The sequence below is a fragment of the Jaculus jaculus genome, chromosome 7, assembly GCF_020740685.1.
Source record: "Jaculus jaculus isolate mJacJac1 chromosome 7, mJacJac1.mat.Y.cur, whole genome shotgun sequence".
NCBI classification, from domain to species: domain Eukaryota; kingdom Metazoa; phylum Chordata; class Mammalia; order Rodentia; family Dipodidae; genus Jaculus; species Jaculus jaculus.
In genome coordinates this window covers 136,694,290-136,704,432 of record NC_059108.1, presented here as the reverse complement: position 1 = coordinate 136,704,432, position 10,143 = coordinate 136,694,290, and the positions used below count along the sequence as shown (strand labels likewise).

The window sequence follows — 10,143 nt, the reverse complement described above, 5'->3', positions numbered from 1 at the left end:
AAGTGTAAAAGGCCAGGTTGCATGTTAAGTATTCTTATCCCAATGCGAATAAAGGCCTCAGGGAATGCAGCAGTTAAAATATGAGTTGAAATGGGGAAAGGTAGACATGTTGGTAAATATAGCTGGTGAACACTGACTCCTTAAAAATGTACAGTCAATTCTAAGCATCCCTAGGAGTTATGTATGGAGAACACAGTATGAACATTATAATATGAATGATGTAAACATGATAATGTCACCACACATGTGTGGAAGATGGAAGAGATTAGGGAAGCATGAGACTATGACTCTCAAACCTTCATAGCAGGCAACAGGGCCAGGTGAGAAACTGTCCCTGCCAAAATAATTAGCTTTTAAAGTATCCAAAATGTCTAACGCTTTAAAATCATTTCTTTTCAAAAAATAGTATTTAGTTATTTATTTGAAAGAGAGACAAAGGGAGGAAGAGGCAGATAGAGAGAAACAGAATGGGCGTGCCAGGTCCTCTGGCCACTGCAAACGCACTCCAGATGCATGCGCTACCTTGTGTATCTGGCTTGTATGGGTACTGGGGAATCAAACCTGGGCCCTTAGGCTTTTCAGATAAGTGCCTTAACCACTGAGAAATCTCTCCAGCCCAAAACTTACTTCTCAACCTTGGAGAGATCCTTTAAAAAAACCCTCAGAGGTAATCTTTAAAAATTTATTTATTTGAAATTCATTTATATATTTGAAATTCATCACTTTAATGTCACTGTAGTTTCTTTTAAAGCTGAAGTGAATGCTTTTTTTTGAAGCAGGAAAAAATATGGAATGCTTCACTAATTTGCGTGTCATCCTTGTGCAGTGGCCACGCTAATCTTCTCTGTATCGTTCCAATTTTAGTATATGTGCTGCTGAAGTGAGCACTAAAGTTAATACTTTTAAAGTATTTTTATTTAGGGCTGGAGAGATGGCTTAGTGGTTAAGCGCTTGCCTGTGAAGCCTAAGGACCCCGGTTCGAGGCTCGCTTCCCCAGGTCCCACGTTAGCCAGATGCACAAGGGGGCGCACGCGTCTGGAGTTCGTTTGCAGAGGCTGGAAGCCCTGGCGCGCCCATTCTCTCTCTCCCCCTCTATCTGTCTTTCTCTTTGTGTCTGTCACTCTCAAATAAATAAATAAAAAATTAAAAAAAAAGTAGAGAATCTACTTTAAAAAAACATTTTTATTTATTTATTTGCAAGCAGAGAAAGATAAAAGTGAGACAGGTAGAGATCATGGGTGCACTAGGGTCTTCAGTAACTCCAGATGCATGTGCCTCTTTGTACATCTGGCTTTATGTGAGCACTGGGGAATTGAACCTGGGTCATTAGGCTTTGCAGGCAAGTACCTGAACCACTAAGCCATCTCTCCTGTCTCTAAAATGAATACTTTTATTATTTATTTATTTATTTATTTATTATTTTCGAGGTAGGGTCTCACTCTGGTCCAGGCTGACCTGGAATATTTATTTTCAAGCAGCAAGAGATAGAGAGAAGAGAGACAGACACATAGAGAGAATAGGCATGCCAGGGCCTCTAGCCACTGCAAACAAACTCCAGATTCATATGCCACCATGTGCATCTGGCTGACATGGGTCCTGGGGAATTGAACTTGGGTCCTTAGGCTCTGAAGGCATGCACCTTAACTGCTAAGCCATCTCTCCAGCCCCTAAAATGAGTACTTTTAAATGAAACGTGCACATATAAGTATAAGCCATGTTTTAGATGTTATTTTTTCCTCTTACTTAACCTGTCTTTCTTTAATGCTGTACTTGGTATGAAAAGATGTGTGATCATTTTAGCCTCCTAGTATGAGTAATTGTGTGATTTGTGTCTTTGCTTATTATATTTGACTTGATATGATATTTTTTGCATTAAATTTTTATAGTAATTTATTTTTACTGAAATAGCTGATTTAAAAAAAGTTAACTATTTTATTGACAACTTCTATACTTACGGACAATAAACCATGATATTTCCCTCCCCTTCCCTCCCCCATTTCCCCTTCACAACTCCACTCTCCATTATATCTCCTCCCTCTCTTCATTAGTTTTTCTTTTATTTTGATGTCATAGTCTTTTTCTCTTATTATGAGGGTCTTGTGACAGTATTGCTAGGCACTGCGAGGTCATGGATATCAAGGCCAATTTCTGTCTGTACAGTTGCATTGTAAGGAGTGGTGCCCTTCCTTTGATTCTTATATTCTTTCTGCCACCTCTTCTGCAATGGACCCTGAACCTTGGAGGCTGTGATAGAGACGTTTCAGTGTTGAACACTCCTATGTCACTTCTCAGCACTCTGTTGCCTTTTGGGTCATCCCAGTGGTCACCGCCATCTGAAAAGAGAAGCTTCTCTAACTAAAAGTGAGAGTGTCATTAATATATGGATATGAACATTAAGTGTAGTGCTTTCAGGGCAGTTTGGTGAGAATAATATGTGCATTTAGCCAGACAAGAGCAGGCTTTATACCCCTAAGGCATATGATCTCCCCTGCCATAGGCTTTTAATCAGATTTTTGGTACCAGGCATGTATCCCCTCCCATAGAGCAGGCCTCCAGTCCAATTAGAGAACAGATGGTTTCCTTCACAGCAGACATGCCACTATTGCACCCATTTGATCATTTGGCCTGGCTGGCCAAACTTTCTAGTTTTCTAGTGTCCACTGTTTTCATCACTGATGACTTCTGTCTTCCATAGGGCTGTCTGCAGAGCAGTTTTTTCCAGCTTTCAGTTGGCTGGTCTACAGAGAGAAGGTTTTCAGAAATAGGTGATTTTTAAATTTAAAAGCTACAGCATCATGGATGTTGGAGGAAGGCAAAAAAAAAAAAAATAGAAGAGGGGTTCGCTAGGAAGAAAAACAGTTCAGTGGAAAGGGGATGGGGATGGGTATAAAAGGAAGTAATAAGAGGGGATTATGATCAAAATACATGCATGTATGAAAATTATCAATAAAAGTTAAAAAATTTAAAAACCTAAGAAGAGACTAGAAATTTCCATGAAAAGCTATAAATGGTGCTCAGTCTTAGACAAGGAATACTTAGGTAATTGTTAGATATGTTTTGCTTTGTACTTTTAAATACATTTGTAGAGCCGGGCATGGTGGCACACGTCTTTAATCCTAGCACTCAGGAGGCAGAGGGAGAAGGATTGTCGTGAGTTTGAGGCCACCCTATGATTACATAGTGAATTCCAGGTCAGCCTGAGCTAGAGTGATACCCTTCCTCAAAAAACAAAAAAGTACTATTTTAGTTTAAAAAAAGAACTATACAGAAAAATAGAAAGAAGAATACATTGAGATTATCTACTTTATACAAACTGAATTGCAGTCACACTTCATGGGCTGTCTAAGACGTCCATGTCCAGGTTGATAGAGCAACTGGCTGTCTAGCATAGGCTTTTGGCTCTATTTGTTTCAATGAGCTGTAGTTTGACAGGTGCTGTGTTCAGGCGGCATCTCACAGGGTTCTCCACAAGGGTGCTGTGATTCCAGTAGTGATGTGCCCTTTCACGGTTCCTCTCCCTGCGGTGAAACTGTCACTTCCTGTTGCCAGGGTGTCTTCCAACCTTCTCCTCTCCTCTGTCACCTGTACACCAGCACACTGTCCACTTCCAGCAGCATTACCTTGGGTGGCTGCTCTCCGTGATGTGTCCGTAGGGCTGGCACACAAAGTGAAAATCCTCAGTCCCGGAGTTGGCACCCCAGGAGGTTCGTTCAAGACCAAAGAAAGATGCTGAGCATCTCCAGGACCTGAGGTGGGTCCCTGTCCACTGTTGCTGAAACTTACAGACATCCATTTCCCAGTTTTTGGGAGAGGAAGATCAGCCGTGGAGTGAGGGGCGGGCAGGAGCCTCAGCTGCTGCTTCTGTGTTAGATGGGAGCTGGGCATCCTGGAGACAGCCGCTTGGCGGACCTCGCTTCCCTTCTGCAGGGACAAAGGTCTGTGTATCTTAGAGGCAAATGTTCCTTCCAAAGAGCAGCCTGGACAGCACAAGCCTTGAGGTTTATACTTTACCATATTTTTATCTTGAGCCCCTAACCTGCCCCCTCTGTCCTCACTGTCTTAAAAAAAAATTTTTATTAGTGTTTTCCATGATTATAAAAAAAATCCCATGGTAATTCCCTCCCTCACCCCCCCCCACTTTCCCCTTTGAAATTCCATTCTCCATCATATTACCTCCCCATCTCAATCCTCACTGTCTTTTTATTTCCTCCAGTGTCTTCCTGTTTGCAGCAGAACCAAGAAAACACACATTTAGAAATTCCAGGAGGATGGAACGAAAATGCTTTATAAAAAGAGGACACATGATCTCATAGAAAAGGGATGTTTATTTACTTCATACCTGGAGAAGTTCATGCTGAGAACACAATATTAGAGCCGATAGGATTAACACCTGTGAGGGAGCTAGCTAAATCAAACTAAGCAAAACATGGTCACTGCCTTGGGGGCGGGGTGTTCCTTCTAAAGGAGCTAGCGCGGACTTAAAGACCACCTCTCAGAGTTACTTTTTCTTTCCATGGATTTTGATGTTCCACTTCTGCTGTTCCCCCTCCTCACCCCCGGATTTCTTGTATATTTGGGGAGAGGGGAGAGTGTTCCTGGGGATTTGAGAGGATGGAGTTAGACACTGGCATTCGTAATGGTGACAGCAGAGGTGGTGCGGACCGAGATTTGGACCATGGTGTTCTCCACTCGCCCTTGATCTTGTTCCACATGCGTCCTCTTGCTGCCATGGCCGCGGCATGTTCACTGGCCCTCCTCTAGCTTGTACATGCCAAGCTCAAGAGTCTGTTTTATTTTTAATCTATTTTTGTACATGTGCATGTGTGTTTGCATAGGTGTGGGAGCCTATGTGTTTGTGGGTGCAAGTGCCCATGGACGCATGCACGTGCAGGCCAGAGGTTGATGTTGAGTATTTTCCACAAACATGCTGCCCCTTATTTTTTCGAGACAGGGGTCTCTCAGTAAACCTGAACTTCACCAGTTTGGCTAGACTAGCTAGCCAAGAAGCTTCAGGGTGTCTTTTTTCTCTGCCTCCCCGGCGCTGGGCTGACAGGTGTGTGCCATCACCCTCAGCTTTTATGTTAGTGCTGGAGTTCTTAACTCGGGTTCTCGAGCTTGAACAAAAGCACCCCACCAACGGAGTGTCTCCCCGTTCTTGCTGAGCTTAAGATCCTGTCAACAAGGCCACTCCTCCTCCAAGCTCTAAGGAAGGACTCACCATCAGGGGTGACAGAGTAGGTAAGCAGGGAGTCACGAAAGTAATCAGTGAATCTAAATTTAGGCTTGCTAAATGGGAAAGCTGAGACTCAGAGAGCACCTAGCTTATTGTCCAAAGTTGTATCCTAGCTTACAACAGAACTCACAGCCATGGCATGGGGTCAGTACAAGCATTCACTATTAGAACCACTGGGGAAGGGAGGTGTGTCTGTGTTTGTGTGTGGGTTGCCCTTGGTAAAATCTCTCGGAAGAGGCTGAGCCTGAGTAAGATGAGAAACAACCTGAAAGCAGAGGGGAAAGAAACAGGGTGTCGCAGCTACGAGCCGTGGCTGGGAGGCAGGAAGAACTGTGTGTCATTTGGGGCCCGTCTGGCAGACACCGTGGCTGCAGGATCCTGATTAGAGGCTCTGCAGCACAGATGTTACAGAGGTGAGCAGACCAGGGACTGGGTAACACGGGCGTCTTTGTTCTTCTGGTCTTCTGGCTGCTGACTTGTCAGGGATGCAATGGGAGCCGCGGTGGTACATGTGGTGGTACATGCACATCCCAGAAGCATCCTGCATGGTGAGCATGGGTTGTCTCAGCTGCCAGGAGGTGGTACCCAAAGGCTCTCAGCTGAGCCCCTCCCCAGGAAGGGAGTTGCTCATTCAACGGCAGGCCTGCTGTTCAGGGGCTGCTTGACATCAGGTGCCAGACAGGGCCTTCTTGCCCCGTTGTAGGGACCAGTTTCAGATTCCTAAGTGATAAACTAAAGTCTCTGCCGGACTCACTTCCTTGCTTGGGTGAGCATACCTCTGCACACTTTCTGTGGGTAAAGCTACAGTGTTAGGGATAGTTCTTGGGAACCTCGCCTAAAGTGATGGAGACTGAAGTCTGTCAGCAAGCCATTTGAGATAGACATAGTCCTAGGAATAAACTCTAAAAAAAACCCGGAACTTTGGCAATGAAAACACCATCAGTGTTGAGGTGGAAGAACCTTAGCCCTCAACATGCTTAGTGGGGAAGTCACTAGAGCCTTCCCCAGGGGTGAGGAGGAGGGGATACCAGAGAAAAGCTTACCCTGGTAGGTGCATTTGTCCCGGCTCAGGAAAGATTTGGAAGAAGTGATAATCAAAGGACCACTAATTGAATGGCTCTTGTTGGGGACTATCAGTGTAAGGCTAAGGATAACTGATGGCCAATTTAAGGCTATTAATTTGTGAATGGCAGAGCTCTTTCTTGGTAAATATAAATATTCTCTCATATCTTGCCGCTAGGGGGATGGAAACATTTAAAAGAGGCCTCTGTATTCAAACATAAGGATTGCAGATCTCCAGTGGAAGTTTAGTTCACAATTTAGCAGGTGCACCTCACAGGTATGTGGGGGGAAGGTGGAAAGCTCACCAAGAGTCCAGAATTAATACACTTGGAATTTTGTAGATCCCAGATCTCCCCGAATCTCTTGTCCTGCAGAAGTGACAACTCAGGCCTGCAATAGTCTGAGGCTTTAAATACTGAGACCTGGAAGTAGGATGGTTGGAGTCAGACTACTAGCAATGGAAAGGACGTGGGAGATAGTGGGAACAAATGAGGTCTGGGTTCTGCGGTCACTCATGCTCCAGTGGTTACTGGAATAGAAGGCAGTTTAATATATTGATGAATGAGGTGTTGGAACAGAAATATAGTTTGTCTATGCACAGATTAGATACAGTAAATCTTACATGTCCTCAAGATAGAATATATTTTTCTCTTTTTTCTTTTCCAATTTCCATTTTCAGTTTTATTTCCTAAAATAATAATAATACTTGCAACAGTGATTAAACTAATAAATAACATTGTGCATTAGGGCATGAGAATAAAGAATGTACATTATAAATAATAATAGTTTATTTATGATATTGTCTCTCCTCACTCTTTCTATTTTTCCCAGTAAGGTGCTTAGGGATCTCAAAATGCTTCCAAATATATAACACATACATATACATAGGAGATATAGTAATGTATGTATATATTTTACCACAAATGAGAAATTTTCCAAATGATAGTTCATAGGGAAAATAGTAACCCTAAGACAAAAAAATCATTAGAGATGGTAGGCATGTATTAAATTTCATACTACTGAAACTTGGGTCTAATAAATGTCTAAGTCAGTTTGGACATTTTTGGAATACAAATAGATCCAAACCTTAGTTTGTGACATTATTAACTCTCAAGTAGAAAATATATTCAGATGAGCTTATTTTTTTTCTTGACAGAACTTTACTTTCTTCTGTCAACTTCAGTGCTTCACAGATGTCTGGATTCCTTGGACCAATGTGTTCTTTGTTTTAAAATTATTTTTGTTTATTTATTTGAGAGACAGACAGAGAGAAAGAGACACACACAAACACACACACACACACACACACACACACACACACACAGAGAGAGAGAGAGAGAGAGAGAGAGAGAGAGAGAGAGGGAGAGAGAGAATGGGCATAGCAGGGCTTCCAGCCTCTGCAAACGAACTCCAGACGCGTGCGCCCCCTTGTGTGTCTGGCTAACGTGGGTCGTGGGTCCTGGGGAATTAAGCCTTGAACCAGGGTCTGTCACAGGCAAGCACTTAACCACTAAGCCATCTCTCCAGCCCAGTGTGCTCTTTTTAAAATGTCTTTTGGGGGATCAAAAATGATTTATATTGTCAATTAAAAAAAATCTCCATTCTTTTACTATCAAAGCTCAATAAAATGAAGATTTAGCAGTTAAATGCTAGGAAAAATGCAACCTCACAAAATGACTTTAAATTTATTCAGTGAATAAAAATATTAACTTTAGAAAAAAAACTCTTGAGGTCATTTATCTCACTTCACTTTGGATTCATGAAAAATTTTGTTCCCATTGGCATTGATGTTGTACATGGACAAAAGTGTTGGGAACATGGATGTGATGCATTTCTCTGAATTAGATATTTAGAAAGTCTAATCGTCTTTACTATTGAGATGGAGACAACCTAATAGGATAATTTGAAGCCCCTTGCCATGGGTCAGGTGTTCTTACATAGTCTTTCTTTCTTTCTTTTTTTTTTTTTTTAACAAACTAGTTCCACTTCTATTTGATCTCCCCATCTCTTTGTCTCTCCCCTCTTCCATCACACATGAGGACATGTTGATGGGCCCATATTGTGCATGTCTTGTGCAGGTAATGTCGTCTGCTATGAGGTCACGAATGCAATGGCCACTTTTGTGTCCAGAACACAGCATTCAAAATCACTTCTCTCATCCTTTGTCTCTTTCTCCCCACAACTTCTTCCACAGTGTTCCCTGAGCCTTGGAGGGTCTGACAGACATTTTTCTCAGTACTTTGACAAGTTTTGTATCTCTCCAGTTATCACTACAAAAAGAAACTTCTCTGACCAAAAGTGAGAGCAGCGCTGATCTCTGGGCATTAGCGTAAACACGTACAGGGAAGTTTGATGGGCTCCACATGTACATTTAGCCCAACAACAGTAGTAGCTTTCCTTGGAAACTGTCTGAAAGCACAGATTGTGGCCTTACTTCCAGGGTTGTGTGTACGTGTGTGTGCACGCATATACATACAGGAAGGTTTCTGACAAATCCTAAGGTGAGGCTGATCCTACTGGCCCAGAGACCTCACTTTGAGAACCACGGCCCCATGCTAGTGAGGGACAGTTGATTGTTTCCAAGGAGATCAGTGTGCGAAGCTCCGCCCTCAGTGTGGGTGAGTGGCATCCATTCAGCCACGGGCTTGGAGAGAGCGCACAGAGATTGTGAATTTAGCTTTTTTACAAATTTATCTTTTTCATGAAGTTTTGTGAAGATTCTTTAGCGGCTCCCTTGTACATTAGACTTGAACACCGCAATCTACAGCAGTAGCCCTCAGGTTTTCAGCCTTGAAATGAGAATTACATTACCACCCTTCATCCAAGGACTCACTGTATGAGCCAATTTTCCCAAGAAGTCTTTTCTCATGTATCTATATAATATCATGTGGTTCTATCTTTCTGGCAGTCTCTGATATACTAAGATATACGCCAAAAGCCAAATTAGTAAGATGACTAGTTGTTTTAGTTGCTTTCTTGTTACTGTGACAAAATCATTTTAAGAGAGCAAGGCATATTTGGGCTGGAGATCTGAGCTGAGGAGCAGAGAGGCGTACAGGTAACAGGATGACACAGACTAGATAATGGGATTAGAGTTCTAGAGTTTTTAAGGTATATTTTAAAGCTGACATAAAGCAGCATGCCATTTAAATGAAAGTAAATGAGCCCTGTTTTATGAATTTTGGTTAAAAGAGGACATTTTATACCATTCATAGTGAGGCAGGCTTACTCCTTCCTTCATAGACACGTTTGCCTTGCTCAGATCTGTTCACCTTGGAGACACAGAGCATCCTGCCCTCAAACGAGCCCCTCAGTTACTGGACATGTGTTACAGTGACTCACTGCGTTCTACCAGAAGGCATCAGCAGAATTCCACGTGCCACCAGAAGCAGCAACTCTGTTTTGTTTGTAGACAATTCAATGATGGGAAATACACCAAAAGAAGTTGTGAAGAGAATATCATGAAACAACGAAGTAGCTCTTCTCTTACGTGTACTCTAATCAGCTCATGATGTGCAGCAAACTGACCGCAGCATTGGGCTGTTCATTGAGCAAGTGTTTACTGAGCTCACAAGGGCTGGAGCATAATGTGTAGCAAGCTCTCTTACGAGAAGTTCTAGGAAGTTACATGCAAAAGCAAGGAAGGAGTGAGCTTGTCTGTGTTCTTATTTGATGTTGAAGGACTCTTCTATGTTCTAGGTAACAACCACTCAGACCATATCTGGTTAGCAGGGCATGGTAGCATCCTCTAATGGTAGCATTCAGAAGGCTGAGGTGGGAGGATCATGAATTCCTGAGCCATCCTGGTCTATGTAGTGAGAACCTGTCTTTAAATAAATGAAGAAAAA

General features: G+C 42.6%; 1 non-coding gene across 1 annotated transcript; it reads right to left on the bottom strand.

The window, feature by feature from the left end:
• Positions 1-781: 781 nt before the first annotated feature.
• Positions 782-888, bottom strand: LOC123462427. The gene has a single exon (XR_006638249.1). It is a non-coding gene; the product is annotated as a U6 spliceosomal RNA (small nuclear RNA).
• Positions 889-10,143: the final 9,255 nt, after the last annotated feature.